Source organism: Alosa alosa, chromosome 8 (assembly GCF_017589495.1).
Source record: "Alosa alosa isolate M-15738 ecotype Scorff River chromosome 8, AALO_Geno_1.1, whole genome shotgun sequence".
Taxonomy (NCBI): Eukaryota; Metazoa; Chordata; class Actinopteri; order Clupeiformes; family Clupeidae; genus Alosa; species Alosa alosa.
The window spans coordinates 21,400,546-21,417,641 of NC_063196.1; the positions used below are offsets into that span (position 1 = coordinate 21,400,546).

The window sequence follows — 17,096 nt, forward strand, 5'->3', positions numbered from 1 at the left end:
GTTTATTTAGCTGCCAAAAGACGATTGTCCTCCATTTTGCAAACGGTTCCGTTGGCTTGAAGAAATCTGCACTTGAAACCTTCGGTTTTGACTTTTAACGGTAAGTGGTATATTACAGTTTTTTTCAATCGCTAACAAGCGCTTACCCATACTTCAGATACTTTTTCTAAACTTTTAACACAATCAGCAATTTACTTTGGATTGAAGTTTCATGTCACAAGTCACAAGGTGTGCTCTGAATGAGTAAGTATCTTTCGCATGAGTGCATTTTTGTTTGCTCTCCCTCCCTTTTTCTCCCCTCTCCCTCACCCTCTTTATCCGTATGTGAGTGTGTGAGAGTGTTAGTCTGTATGCACTGCACAGTTTGAACACATCACTAAAACAATGTAATTAATGTATATTATTGTGTGTTGTCTATTATGTGTTTTTGTTTGGATAAGATCAGTTCAGGATGGTTAAATTCTGTGCTATTGTCCCTCCTGTCCTCAAAGAGGTACTGTATGCATGTGTGACACAGTCCTTTGGAAAAGATGCAAGTCTTCAGGAAAATTCCTATAATGAGTGTTCTATAGGGTTGAGGTCAGGACTCTATGCAAGCCAAGTTTATCCACACCAAACTCCATGTCTTTATGGACCTTGCTTTGTGCACTGGTGCACAGTCATGTTGGAACAGGAAAGGACCATCCCCCAAACTGTTCCCACAAAGTTGGGAGCATGGAATTGTCCAAGATCTCTTGGTATGCTAAAGCATTCAGAGTTCCTTTCACTGGAACTAAAGGGCCAAGTCCAGCTCCTGAAAAACAACCCCACACCATAATCCTCCCTCCACCAAACTTTACATTTGGCACAATGCAGTCAGACAAGTACAACAGAGTTTGGTGTGGATGAACTTGACTGGCCTGCACAGAATCCTGACCTCAACCCTATAGAACACCCAGGAGCGTTCTAATCACGCCCCCCTGAGGGTTCTGCTGTCAAGTCCGACATCTGTGCGGCATCAGCTGGCTTGTAACCATAGACGCCAAAAGTAACGATGGAGTATGGAAAGTTAAGCGATTTACCCGATGACTTTAGTTTATCTTATCTTGAATCTAGTATATCCTTAAAGAAAAAACAAAAGGCGTACGGATTCATATCTGGGTCATATATACATAGCGTTAACATTTACAAAAACAGTACAGGTAGGCTAATATCTTTATTGACGTTAGGGTCTTGTATCTGCTAACTTAGTGGCTAGCCTTGTTGCATATTTGTTTACATTGTCAGATCATGTATTTGTATTGAAATATTAACAATCTAAAGTGTCAGAAAAATTGTAGTGTATGTCATGATTGTAGCATAACCTTATACATTTATTTTGGGTACATAACATTAACGTTATAGGCACAATCAGCGTTCGGGGAGAAGTTTATCCCAGCCAATGGAAATCTGACGCTCGTCATATTGTCAATTTCGAGATCGATTTTAAAGAGAGGAGACTGGTGGATTCGCACTGCAAGTGTCAACAAGGGTAACTAGGACAGTTGCTCTCATGTCATTGCCGTGATATATCTACTTGAAACGTGGAAGATAAGTGGCATAAAAGATGTCCCTACCTTACTGTCTTCGACAAGTATGCCCCAGCAATGGGACAAGCCACGTGGAGAAAAAATATTACCAGAACCCGTCTCACAAATGGTTATTTCAAAACCTTTTAATCTTCAAAGGAAAAGGCGCCCCGTTATGGCCAAGTTTGTAGACAACAGGTATTATCAATGAACACAATAAGCGCAACATTAATGCAGAGGTGGCATGCCATGTTTAAATTAGGTTTGTGACATGACATTACTATAAAGAACAGAAAACAGAGCCACATGTTGTTGAAGAGTATAATTTTAATGACAGACCAAGGACCATTCAAAAACACACAGATAATATATACATAAATAAATATAAAGATTGAGTTGGTAGCAGCTTTACATATTTTAAGATTTGCGTTAATAAGCAATAAGTCAATACAGTATATGTACAAAAGGTGTAATTTAAGTTCTTATCTATTTTCAGAAAAATTACTGTTGAGAGTGAAGACATAAATGTATTGAAAAGACTAAAGACTAGCTCGATATCTTATCTGGTGGAAGACAACACAGCCACTACAAAGTTAGTTGTGACACCATTTGGACCAGCACCTGTTGGTTCACCTTTATCTTACCATGTAAGTAAAGTCCATGAGGCACTGGACCACAGCACCCCCTGTATACACTTTTAGTAGAAGTTGAAGAAATTAGTTAAAAAGCAACATACAAACCATATTTGGTTTACACATCCAAACAAGGAAAGGCCAATTCTGTTGCTTAAAATTTTGAAAGATTTAATTCGCGCTATAGCTCTTTCTACGTGAACACGGTGGCGAGCAATTTTCTCTGTGACTTTAATTTCTGCGTTGGTCATCTGACCAGTACTACTTGCAAAGGGGGGGGATATTCAGGTGAAGCCCAAGTTCCCCCACTTCCTCCTCTATCCTAAACCCTTTGTCAGCCATGAGACCATCCCCTACATTAAACTTCCCCTCTGTGATCAAATCTTTTAATGTTTGTAGAAGCCCACTTTGACGAAAGTGAGATCTTTTGTCTGATATTCCTCCTGTAAAAAAAGCATCGGGCAAAGATGACTCCACCCCTTCGTTCTATCCCAACCAGTCCTTTTAGTGTGTTGCAAGACTTGTAATCACTGTAACACTGACTCTGACGAGTCATGGAGCTGGGGCGCTAAATTTTAATCTCGGTTGCATCAAGTATGAGTAAAGTATTTGGGAATTCTTTTTTAAAATTTTCTGGCATCATTTCAATAATTGTATCACGATGTGGTCACATGTTGATGGAGGAGCATCTAAAAAACATATAGTTTATCCAATTGTTAAAAAGAGAACTTGCGTCTTGGTGTGAAATTTTAAATAAGTTGCCTATGTGCATGAAATCAAAACTCTGTCTTAATTTGATCAAAACCAAAAGAAGCTGATCTTCCATTGACATCCTATTCTGAGAACCTACATTTCGGGTCATAGTAAAGGGTAACACACGAGCCCTGACAGGGATTAGGAAGTCATAAAGAACTTCAAATTGTTCGCCTGTAAATCCAGTGTAAAAACTGTCCTTGCTATGTTGTAGGAACGACACACCAAAATCTTCTCTTCGTTCTTCTTCCTTGTTCGTTTGTGTTGCTCGTTCACGCAGAAGTGCCTCATTTTCAATTATCAATTTGGCCACCTGCATCTTTAGTGTATCATTTTCAGCAGCCAACGCCAGCATGTCCAACAGTCCAGATCCTGAAATGATATGGTGAAATCTAAATGTAAGTTAAGACAACAGACCAATTATTTCCATTTTCAGGGACCACTTATTGAAGCAATACATCAGCCTTTAGATGCAGAGACCTGTGGGAATTTTGATTATCCAACAGAGGAACACATTGACAGCATCATGAAGGAGGAGCTGAGTAAATACAGCAATGACTGGACCGCCATAACTAAGGCTGAGGCCAATCAACTGGAAAGAAACACTAGATTACAAAATGAATGTAATATTTGGCACAAAGAAAGACAAAAACGAATAACAGCATCTCATTTTGGAACAATTATGAACAGGAAAAAAGATTGTAATGAAAGTTTTCTGCAAAACACCTTCAAAAACTCAAATTTCAAATCAAAACCAACATCATACGGCCAGGTCAACGAAAAGGTAGCAAAAACAATCTACATAAAAAAGAGAGGATGCCACTTGCATTCAATTGGATTGGTTGTGAATCCACTCTGCCCATTCCTAGGAGCATCTCCAGATGGAGTTGTATGCAAGGATGGGCAGAGTGGACTCATTGAAATTAAATGCCCCTATGCTGCTAGAGATTTCACCGTCAGAGAAGCAATAGAAAAGGTTAAACTTTTCTGTTTGGAAATTGATGAGGGTGAGGACCAGATTTCACTAAAGAGGTCACACAATTATTTTTACCAAGTGCAAGGACAGATTATGATAACCGGTGCCCCCTGAGTGTGACTTCATAATTTACACCAGGAATGATTTCTTTGTTGAGCGCATATATCCAGACAGAGAGACTATGCTACATCTAATTACAAACTTAGGAAAGTTCTATGTGGAGCATTTCAAGGCCTTCTGCTGTAGAGAGTAGACAAAACAAGATGGCATACCATCATCGTCCTGGGTGTGTGGAGTAAGGTCCTGAGTGAGTGCAGCAGGGTCCAGGGTGTGTGGAGTAAGGTCCTGAGTGAGTGCAGCAGGGTCCAGGGTGTGTGGAGTAGGGTCCAGGGTGTGTGGAGTAGGCCCCTGAGTGAGTGCAGCAGGGTCCAGGGTGTGTGGAGTAGGGTCCAGGGTGTGTGGAGTAGGGCCCTGATGCTCCATGATGACGCTATGGAGATGCATCCATAAATGTTACTATTAACAGTATGTGACTGAGATTTGTACCACAGTATCTTTAATCAAGACATCATCTGTCATTGCATGTCCATTCTTAATTTCATTTAAGCTGAAAGACATCCTTACCTCATGGTTTCAGCAGTGGCACTCTTCCTGGGCGACTGTGGCTCTTTTCGCAGCTTTGGTGGGCGCCTTACAGATGATGGACGATCAAAAGGTGATGCTGGTAGAGGGTCAGGGTGGTCTTGGGTCGGTTTGCCTTCAACAAAGTGCTGGTGAATGATGATAGAAATGCTGAGTTCACATGGTAAAGAACATTCATGCAACAATGTAGAGACTACAACATATAAAATATTCCACACCAACTGGCTTTGCAACTCGCAAAGCTTTAACATCAAAGGTTTAGGAAAACACGGTTATACGGCCATGGTAGCCTATGCTAGAGCTGGGAGCTTACTGCTAACAGACACCAATAACTTTAGACTAGAGTCACTAACCTGTTTTAGTGAATTACGCAGAGACAATTTAATTAGGCTAATATCCAATATCTAATGGTTAACGTTAAAAAGAAATACAACTCTACAGTTATGATGATACAATCGACAGGTTTAAAGTTAACGAGCGTTGTTAGAACATAACGTTAAAACGTTAACGTTAACAACGGCAAACGTCTAGCTTCTAGTTAGCTAGCAGCTAACGTTACAACTATCGCTAACAAGCCTTGGCTGTTTGAGTTTACCTTAATGCCACACCATGATGCACAAAAACAATAATCTGTCCTACATCGATTTAGAATTGAAACGACTTACCTTTGAGCAAACGTAGAAATGTTTAGCTGTGCCGTGGTTTCTTAGTTTGTTGATGTGGTCGTCCGCATAACTTTATCCAACGTAAACATTTTCCAATATCCTTAGCTGGCTTCGGGAAAGGGACAAAAACAACGTTTTCAACTCGGTCCTTATATCTGCTGTCAGTGTTGCAGGTGCCATAACAACACCGTTTGACCATTTTATGGTTTTATTTTATTAAAAACTAATGCCGAGGGGAAACCCTAATCAGCCGAATTAACAGCTGTGTTGTTGCCGTGATCGATGTCGGACAAAATGGTGGACATCCATGAACTCGGTATTAGGAGCATTCTGATTGGTCAGATTGTCTGTCAATCAAACGCTGGCGAAAGGTCAATTAGAGTGGAGACTGAGAGCCAGGCCTTCTTGTCCAACATCAATGTGTGGCCTCACAAATGTGCTTCTGGAAGAATGGTCAAAAATTCCCATAAACACACTCCTAAACCTTCCCAGAAGAGTTGAAGCTGCTCCAGCTGTAAAGGGTGGACCAACGTCATATTAAACCCTATGGATTGAGAATGGGATGTCACTTAAGTTCATATGCGAGTCAACGCAGGTGACCCAATACTTTTGACAAAATAGTTTTTATTAAATTTCCCATTGCAGGTCTGCACTGATTTGGTGTATGGGAATCCTACTGACACTCCCACTGAAGAAGAAAAACGAAGTCAGAAAAGTCCTCCACATGATCGTATAAGTGAGTGGCACATTAATCTGTCAGTGAACCTTTTTAAACTGTGTGCATTACAACTTTGTACCTTCCACACTACAAAAAGACAGTGTCTGATATCACACTGGCTTTTTCCTTGTTGGTTTTCTCAGAGAGAACAAAATATGCACTGGTGGACAAAGTACACAAATCCTGTACTTGAGTGAAAGTAGAAAGCCACATGGTTAAATGTTACTCCAGTAAAAGTAGAAGTTGTCCTTTTACATTTCCACTTGAGTCGAAGTACAAAAGTACTTGTCTTCAAATGTACTTAAGTATAATCAAACTAATGTGATTATTTTGTGTATCTTAGATACTTTAAACTTAAGTAACCACTTTTTGCTTTGTTGAATGCATTATACTTTTGGACCAAATCAAGACGTTCCCTCTTGTGTTTGATAGTGTCAGATTGTCTACCATTGTATATCTATCTATCATAGTCTATCATTGTCTATCACCATATATAGTGGATATAACTATAACATAGGTTAGACAACACAATTATACATGTAAGTACTGTACACATGTATTTGGACACTCTTTTTTCCAAAAGGAACTTCAACTGTACTTCAGCTGTCACCAAATGTAGTAGAGAAAAAATTAAGATATTTGGCCTAGAAATGTACTGGAGTAAAAGTAAAAATTTAACCAAATTGGGTAACACTTTGTAATAAACAATTCATCATTTGTTAAGCATTTGTAAACTACTATTAGTAAATGGTCTGTTTATCATTTGTTAAAGTATTGCTCATACATTATTTCTCATTAGTAAAGCATTTGTACACACAGTTGTAACATACAGTAAATGGTTTGTCCCCCAACTTTTTGGATTATTGCATGCTAGCCCTAGCCTTGTCAGACCATCCTGATCTTGCAAGCTTCAGATTTTCACTCGCAGATCAGTCTGGCATCTCTTCGATAGATAAAATTTGGAGCAGTTTGCCAAACGAACGTCCAATCAGTGTTGGTTTTGAGGTGGGTTTAGGTGTAACGTAACAAGAAGCTACTGTTCAATCTAAACAATATGGCGACTTCCACGGATGAGATGAGCACAGCTATCGCTGAAGTTTTATCCGAATATTTGAGTATTCGTGGGGAAGCTAGGAGTCTCTGCAATGTAGCTGGGAGGAATGAAGGACACAGACATCCTTCACGGCCTATTCCAGTTAGTGTTTGGTAGCCCTGAGTCTTAGTTACTTAACAAGAAGGAATATGCTTTCTTCAGAAGTGTAGCCTACCATGAAAACTTGGTGGGGATTGTCGTTGATGAGGTTCATGGCACATACAAATGGTAAGTTTAAAAACGTTAACATTAGCTACTTACCTAACTTGTATGTTAAAAGATGGCATTAGAAGAACGCTTTGTTGATTGGCCCGTCTATCACCAACATAGGTGGTGATAGACAGATGGTTTATCCAATCAGCTAACCAATATTTTCGCCCGTTCCCAAACGTTCTCCAACGGAAAGTTCCCAGATGGATATGTGGAGCAAATGCGAAGCAATCCATCTGTCGGAGCTAGGTAATGCTAGCCCTGCTACAACACTAGTACCTCTACATCCACAACACTACAGTACCTCTGTCCAGTTTTACAGCAATCAATTCAGAAATATAATACAAATATGTGTGTTTACTATGAACAAACCATTTATAACTGTGTGTACACATGATTTACAGATGAGAATTGATGTAGGAATAATGATTTACAAACGAAGAACACAGCATTTAATAATAGTTTAGAAATGTTTAATAAATGCTTAACAGTGTGGCTAGCATGCATTAGCCTGAGAAGTTGGGGGTTCGATTCCTTCACTGTTGTGTCAATGACCTTTAATTTAGGTGTCAGCCTATTTGTGCATTTATGGGGGATGTGTGTTGGAGAAGCTTCCTGATGAAATAATGTGCTGTGTATGTAGGGGAGAGGGGGGCAGTGTACTGCAAGTATGGTAAAGGGACTTACTATTGCAAGCAGAGTACTGTATGTATGATGTATGTGAGTGATAACAGTGAAGATGTGGGAGGGGAGTGGAGCAGTGACTGTGTGTGTGTGTGTGTGTAGTGCGTGTGAAATATGTGTTGCAAGGCATAGAAAATTAGAAATTAGAAAATGTGTTGCAAGGCATAGAAAGTCCTCACTTTAGATGAGCTCACTGTCACGTCCCAGTCTAGGGGTTCTATGGGACATGAACAAAAGATAGGACACAGCCAAAAGTGGAAGTATAAATTCAAAAATATTTATTTACAAAAATTATAACAATAAGAAAAAAAATGGACTAACGAAAAATAAGGCTGCCAAAAGGCCTCAAAAGTAGGCCCAGGTAATCCCCAGCCTTTTCCTCGACTCTCACTCGGAGAACAGGCAGGAGCGACAGCGACGGGCAAAAACCAGAACACGTGGCTTTACCGGAGCGGTGTAGCGTAGTAGCGGCCCACCCAAAATCCAAGAACGCCCTCAAAACCAAGAGACCTCCCAATTGACGTCAACCAGCACCTTTTATAGTGCCGGCCCAGCAATTAGGCACTCTGCTGGACTGTCTGAAATTCACAAAACACAAGACACAGAGAGAAACAAATAGACACAGAAAGAAACGCACACATACGTAACATCACAAAATATCATTAACTAACCAATTGTAAATGTAAATCAGGTTTATAGACCAAGTGTGTGTGTGTGTATATATATATATATATATATATATATATATATATATATATATATACACTCTGCATTTATCCCATCCATGAATTAGTGAAACACACAGAGCAGCAGTGGCGTCCACAGACATTTTGGGGGGCAGGTGCTCAGGAGGGGGAGGGGGGCACTTTTTAGCGCACGTGGAACACTTAATTATAAAAAAAATTACATGCACATGTTGAATGAAATTTGACTTGTGCTGCAATTAGTAAATCAATATACAATTAAGACAATAAAGAGACCAAAATGTGTTAATTTATGTTGCCTAACAAAACCTATACAACAGAAAACGTTCGTCTTAACATATAGATTTGCAATTGCAAACTCTACCGAAATTATTTGTAGCCTATGTGGTCGTCCTCACGTTATCTGTCATTGACTTGGGCTACAGCGTAAAACTTTATCAGGTGACCAGTCGGCTAAAAATGCTTAGTTGTTTGATGCTGTATGACACATTTTACTGCACAACAAAATGATTACACGTTGGGCTTAGAGGGCAAACTGTACGATTTTACTTGATCTGTAAGACAATAAACAGACCAAACAGTACGAGAAGGAGTTATAGTGGGCTACTGACTGTTGTCATTACATGAATGCAGAGGGGCATTTTTCACAGGTAATGAAGAAGACACAGGAACTTCCCGTTTCTTCTGTCACAAATGAATGTGTTACCACATGTTGCCTAACAAAACATATACAACAGAAAACGTTCTTCTTAACACATAAATTTGCAAAATCTACCGAAATTATTTGTATGTGGTCGTCACGTTATCGGTCATTGATTTGGGCTACAGCGTAAAACTTTATCTAGCTTCATCTAACTAGTTTATCAGGTGACCAGTCGGCAAAAATGCTTGTTTGGTGCTGAATGAGACATTTTACTGCACAACAAAATTATTACATGTTGGGCTTAGAGGGCAAACTGTAAGATTTTGCTTGATCTGAATGTTACCTGGCTGATGGGGCACGGGAAAAGCAGCCTGCTATCTGAAGACGCTTACTGAACTGCTATGGTGCTGCGCATCTGGCGTGCCCTGCGCGCGACCGCACGAGTTCACGTGACAAAGGAAGAGAGATAGGCTGGTCGGGTGTGCGCAAGGAGGTGGCTCATTTCGGGGCATTGTTTCAGTCGTTTTTAATGGCTCAGGTTTTCAAAAGATCATTTTAAAACCGACCTCAGTAAAATCTTAATAATATTAATAATAATAATTTTTAAAAAAAGGGCATTTTCGTTGATAAAGGGCAAACTTCCTAGTGCTTTAGCACCACCTAGTGTCTATGAATGCACGCCTATGAGAATATATATTGAATAATGACACTTATCAATGAAGTAGCCGGAATCTTCACAAAAAAGTTAAAAATCAGAGCTTCATAAAAAATGCACTATAACTCATTAGACTTCTTTTCAGATAGGTTATAACTAAAGACATTACTTTTAAAATTTCTGTTTTTCATGTTACCTTTTAATTTTTAGTACTCAAGCACTTGTTAGTACTTACCTTTACAATTCATTCAACCTGAAATGGTTTGGCTCTGCTGTAACAACATGATGGAAAATACTTGTATTTGTTTAGCTGTGTGCTGTGTTGTTGAGAGCAGGGTGCATTCCCCATCATCATTCAGTGATTGGTGCTATTTGCCCCAATATCTTTATAAAAAAAAATAACATAGAATATAGAAAAACGCAGGGGGTCATTGGTACATAGGCTAATTGTGTGAAAATATGAACTACTATGAACTCTGGTTTGCTTAGAATATATACCTATATAAAGAGCAAGCTCAAAATGTGCAGCTATGCCCAAAAATGACAAAATGAGTCTATTCTAATTTTGAGATATAGGCTGATTGCTTCAAAAACCATTGAAAATATAGATTTTTATTTTTTGGTGTCCAAATTTCAGTAAGTTTCATAGTCAAGACAAGAATGTAAAGTTACAAGAAAAGCAAATCCTATCAGCCTGTATCATGTAACTTCTAATGTGATTTTCTCAGTATTTCAATTGGAAAAAGATGGTGGGAGGCCATAATTCAAAATGCTGTATCTTGATGATTCATGATATGACTTTGACCAGGATATCATTTTAAAGCTTATTGTGTCTTTTGTCCATCGATAACTCAATTTTGAATTTTGTGTCACTGTGACTCATTTTGTCAGATCGGGTCATATTTGTTATTATTATATTATTATTTTATGATAAGCTAATTACTGTAAGATATTATGTCATTATTGTTTTGTAAAAATTGTATTACTGCGCTGTTCTGTTCATTATTTCTCTCATCTTTTTCATATACCATTCTGTTAATATTGATAAAGTGCTGCAATATTAACTGGTAAGCTTATTAATGAAATGCCTGCCTTTGATTATAAAACGTTAACAAAGCATTTACTAACCATTAAAAATAGTAAACATCACTTGCAGCCACAGTGCTACAGTCTGGGGGCATGAACATGGGGGCTCACAGACCTGTAACTGCCGAATTAAAACGGAGATCTATGTAGAAAATCTCTGGATTTCTCCTTTAAAATGATTTCTTAACCAATCTGACTCTAATTTTATTAGGTTAGCCACATATATGAAGTATTAACCATCAGTAACATGTATTTCCAGAAAATGATCTTTCAATCAAAGGCTTATATGTAATCGAAAACACATTTTAGCAGTTTCTAAGTGCAGGGGCCGTTACTGTCTGAAGTTTCTGTAGCAGGTTAGGTAGCTTTGTGGCTTAGAGGCCTTATTCACCGTATTCCCCAGAGTTAGATAAGTCGATACATACATACCCTTCTCATCTCCCTGCTTATTATTATCTTTAATATATTTATCTGCAATTTACTGCTCCAGCTCAGTTTATCTAGCCTTCAATGACACATACATTTTACTTGGAATACAACACACCGCCCAGGTATCTGTCTAACAGACCCCATACCTCATAACCTCAGGAAAGAAATGTTACAGATTACCAGTTAACATAACAATTTATTGTAATGCCAGGAATAATCATACACATTTCAGAATCAGAACAATGCACTCATATGTGGTGCGCTTGCAAATGCACTTATCTGATGGTCTGATGATCTAAAGATATATGTTTCTGCGAGTTTTATCCATTGGAAACACTTACTCACTTCCTGTTGAATGTGGTAGGCGGTGGTATTTTAGTGGTTAAGGAGCTGGGCCAGCATGCAGTAGCCCAAAAAGTTGTGGGTTCAATTACCGGCTTTCACCGCTGTGCCCTTGAGCAAGGCACTTAACCCCAAGTTGCTCCAGGGATGTCCAGCAATGTAGTCACCTGGCCATCATCATCCCAGCTCCCCTCACCAAGCAAAAATGCACCATAATGTTCAAGAACCTCAAGTCCATCAACCCCATCTCTCTCTGCCCCACTTTGACAGCCACCATTGCAAACTCCACTGACTCCCTGAGCACCTCCTTTACTGTCTTCATCAACGCCTACAATGATGCATTCTCATCATGTCTCAACACCATTGGCCCCCTTAAAAGCAAATCTGATTCTTTCACACACTCCGCCCCCTGGTACACTAACCAACTCTGCCTCCTCAAAGCCAAATGCCATCAACTGAAGCGACTCACTAATAAAACCGGTCTCACTGTCCACCTGGAAGCCTACAAACTTCACAGACAATACAAAGATGCTTCCCCTCATTACCAACATAATCAACTCTCTGGCTCAATTTGGTGTGCTGAGTAGGGACAATTAATTAACAAAAATAGGCTATTCATCACTATGTCAGTATCTAAGATGGCTAAAGTAATTTTTTATATTTATTTATTTAGTTTTTTTTTTTTTGGGGGACCTCCCTGAAATGGCTTGTTGCAGGTTGGGATGTCTGCTGTTTAACTCATCAATGCCACTTGAACAAGTAGCCTAGCTGCACAAAATAAACAATAAAGTACAATAGTCAAAATTAATAGGAGTCTTCAGAACAGGCTTGTCATAGTGTCACCCTGACATGACTTTTTGCAAAAAATAAAGTACAATAGGCATTAATTAGTAGGCTAGCAGCATGTTGAAATTATGTGGCAAATTGTGTTTTTTATTACAATGATAAAATTGTAAAAGGATGTGACCGAAGCTGAGGCAAGCCAGGCAATAGGCCTATAGGCAGTAATTGTAAAGCAATTTACAAAAGATTTACTGAACAAAAATGCTGATGTTGAATGATGATGCAAATTTAGCTAAAAATGTGGAGAATGCAATCAAGCATTTTGGATGATATATTTGCACAAGCTGGCAGAATAGGCAACATGCCGATGTGCGTTTTATTTGGAGACTGTTTTGCGAGACAGAGTCTGAGTTTGCTGCTGATATTCTGGGGATAGGCTACAACATAGCCAATGTAGGACTTTAGCCTTTTAATATATTTGCTGCATTGGATCAGTCTTTCTAGAACAGGCAAGAGCTTTCTAGCCTCACGTCAGCAGCGGATGGTGGGCGGATGCGGTTTTGAAAATTGGTCAAAAAACAACTGATGGATGGCGGATGAATGATAAGTTTTGTTATGCAGTTATGGTTGAAATAATAGCCCATCAGCGTATCTCTAGTGTGTGTGTGCCTCTCTCTCGCTCAGAGAGGAGGGGGAGGCCGATCAAGCATGGATTCTAAACTCTGTGGTGGATAGGATCTACACACTAAAAGTGTTAATTAATATAACTACGCTAGGTCGAAGTACTCCCAAGTGCTATTGTGCCACACATTGTAGTTCTCCTGTTTATTCGCTTGGAAAATCGCCACGTTTCATGTTGTTTGACCGTAGACATTTTAATGAACTACTCATGTAACTGTATTTACTGTAAGTCGGGAAAACGTGGATGTTTTTGATTACTTCTACGTCTGGCTACGTCTTAGCCCGCACCAGAGCGTTTGAGTGCACGTACCGACACGGGAGAGGTATGACTCAACTCGTGAAAGTTAAGGTAAGAACATATATTACTACTGACATTGGGTGGCGTGTTCCTTTAACCCCGTTTTGAGTTTTTGCTCGAAATTGCACACCGCCTACTAACAATGGCCCTGTTTCCACATACTTTGACTTATATTCAAGTGCTTGACTTCTTTTGAAAGCAGAAGCCTAGTAGATTATTGTGATAACCAATAGATTGACTGTGTGATGAACTGTCAGAGAGTGGCAAAGGGTAGAATGATGATTTTTAAGCGGTTTTGTACATCTCTGGAAATGACCACATTCTACCCTTCTTGGTCATTTATTTTCTCTTGGAAACACAACTGAGGCCCACATCTGTGTGTTCCGCTAATTCCATTATCTCTTCTCTATGTCTTAAACACCCCTCTTCTTTTGTGGGTTTAGGATTAACCTCTATGTCTTTTCCATTCAAGAAAGGCAGTGTCTAATTCTGACTGAGAAGTATGCTTGGCCTGTGAGTGCTCCCGTGCCCTGACTCTAGTCACCACTCCACACCATGCCGAGTGTTGTACTAGATCAGGTAAAATAGGCATGTCAGTCCCTAGCAGGATAGGATAAGGCAGCTCCTTAGCAACAGCCACCCTCATGAGAAAAGTCTGGTTAGCTGCTTCAATATAAGCCTCTGCTGTGGGAAGATCTGACCAACCCCCATGCACACAGAAAACTGCTACCGTCTCCTGCTTAGTCCATGCATCTGCAGTGATGAATGTGGCCTGGACTAATGTCTGAGAACAGTCTGTATCCACCAACGCTGACAGGGGCCTCCCATGTAATAGAACAGTAACAACTGGCTCATCCTGCCCTATCTTAACACTTAGCTTTGGGGGTAAAACAGAGACTAGTGGACTTGGGCCTCTTGGACAGAGCAGAGGTGTGCCCTGGCTCACCACAGTTAAAGCAAATAACTTCAGCTTTATCTCTACTAGGGGGTCCAGAGGAAGTGGCCTTAAAAGTAAGAGGTCTAAGGACATTTGACTGGCTATGTGTGTGAATGCTAGAACCACCACCCTTGGGCCACACATCAGACTTCCTTCTAGCTGCTGGCAGTGTCCCTGCGTAGTAGTAGGCCCCTCCTCTCTGATGTGCTGCGGTGAAGCTCTCCACCAGCTTTGCAGCTTCTGCAGCTGTAGTAGGGTCTCGTTCCTTCACCCATGTCCTTACTTCGGGGTACAGCACCCGCAAGTACTGCTCCAGCACCAGGGTCTCCATTATGGCGTCGTTCCCTCTCGACTCATATTTCACCCATTTGTAGAATAAGTCCTTCAGCCTTGTGTACAGCTCCTGTGGGGACTCGTCCGACGGCGTCTCCAAAGCCCGAAATCTCTGCTGGTAAGTCTCTGCACTGATATGGTATTTCCTCAGGACAGCCTCTTTGACCATATCATAGCTGTTTGTCTGGCTTGGGCTCATTGCCAACATCAGCCCATTTGTCTCTCGGCCATTCATATGCTACCGCTAGCCTTTCAAATGTTGTCAAATGTTCAATGTCATCAGTCTCGGTTAACTTAGCCATGGATGTCTCTAGGCCTACAATCCACCTTGGCCTCATAGGTTCCATCAGTTAATTTCTAGTGTGCTCCATGTCTATTTGCAGTTGATTGACCTGGTGGGTGAGGACTTAAACATTCTGTTCTCGCCGCAGAGCTTCCCTTTCCTGCCGTTCATCTCTTTCCTTCTGGAAATTCATGAAGCTCTCAAACATCTTTGCCAATGTGAGAAGCGCTGGGTCACCATCAGTCACTGGTCCCACTGCTGGTGAAGTGGACCTAACTGGAGCCGCTGTCCCACCTTCCACACCTTCAGACTGTTCTCCCTCCTGTGCTGTTGCTGCGCTTTCTTCGGAGCCATTGCTGCACGATCGCCTCGCTGTCAAGCTGTCGCCTTGAATACTTCTGACACCACTTGTTAGGATGGACGGCAATGGACGCAACAAGGATGGTAGCAGACCAGGAGTAAGGGGTCCAAATATGGAGATTTATTAATCCCCAAATGTGCAAATATTGCCAGAGGTGCAAATATATTTACAGTGACAAAAATAATAACAAAAATAAAGAAAAACTTTTCAAAAACAAGTAAATAAGAGAAACAAGAGAATGTAGTGCAGAGGTGCTCTACATAGATACAGGTAAATTGGCAATACCATTTATCACTGGCCCAACACACAGCACAGAGATGTTCTCTCTCTCATAGCATGGAACAACTTCCATTCTGCCCCTAGAAATAGACCAAAACCCCACCCCTAGGCTATAACAACACATAATTCAATCAATTAACATTATAACGCATGAGAAGTGACAACAATATACAGAATACATTGCAACACATCCCCTGTAACACATCTATACTATCACAACCTTTAAATACATACAGAAAATGTACTACTTAATAGCATTATTTAGCACATTATTTCCCCCGTGGCTCTCTTACACAATGGTAGCCAACCGTACCCCTCTACCTGAAATAGGGGAGCAGTTGCACCACTTCCTGTTTGCCAGTTGGACAGCATGAACCCCTGCTACCTTTCTATTGAAATTACTGTCCATCACATACATTCTACCAATACAATAAACACATGTTTTTAGATGTAGCATGTTATGCGTCTTGTGATGTTAAATACACTGTTGCCGTCGGTAGGCCTTTCCTGACAAACATTAACAAACATCTTAGCGAACAAACAAACTACAAACAGCACAACTACGCACATAAAAACATAACAAACAACATATCAACTCGTACAAACGTACCCAATGTAGGTTACGTTTGTCAGGTAATTGATGTGTGTGCGTAATGTTTGTGATATCAAAAGTGTCCACCAGCACAGACTCGCGCCGTGACACCTACGGTTCTCGAGATATTTACAGAAAACTGTCCGCCCTACCCTCCTTTCAGGGGGTCCAGTCAGCTACATGCCCACCAGGTTTCGTGCACCCCGGTCTTTCAGTGTCCCGGGAATCGTTGACACAAACGATTACGATTACTGAAAAAAAAAAAATCGGAAGAAAAACTCTGACTAATCCTATATGACTGCTGCGCAGCGGTCATAATAAATTCCGCAGCAACTACAATGTAGATAGCGAACCCGAATTTTTTTTTACGGAAGACTGAAAGAACACTTACCAACTGTCCCAACTGTTTTTTTTAACACTTTGTTCCAGTGAGTCAGTTTTATATTTTGTTACTGAGGTGAACGATGCTGGGATTGATGATTGCACCCCCACATTTTTTGCACCAGCTTGCTGTTTAGGACTAAAAATTGACACTTCATTCACGATCAAGGTGATTCACGCAGCTGGGTGAAATGTAAATACAACTGCAGCCGCTTGGGGGCAGTATAGTCTGCTGTGGCGTTCAGCGGTCGAACCGGACGGAGCGTTTGACAGCAAGGCCTGTGATTGGCCGAGTTTTCAGTGTGTTTCTCTGTGTTTTTAGCAGACCCTGCAACATGCTAGTCCACTGTAGCCTATAAACTTTGTACATACTGTAATGTTAAACATAG

The 17,096-nt window shown here is 40.4% G+C and overlaps 1 long non-coding RNA gene across 1 annotated transcript in view; it reads left to right on the forward strand.

The window, feature by feature from the left end:
• Positions 1-29: 29 nt before the first annotated feature.
• Positions 30-17,096, forward strand: part of LOC125299815 — a 48,457-nt gene continuing 31,390 nt past the window's right edge. The window contains exons 1-2 of the long non-coding RNA XR_007194456.1: positions 30-100; positions 5,861-5,951. This is a non-coding gene — a long non-coding RNA (uncharacterized LOC125299815). The remainder of the gene's footprint in view (positions 101-5,860; positions 5,952-17,096) is intronic.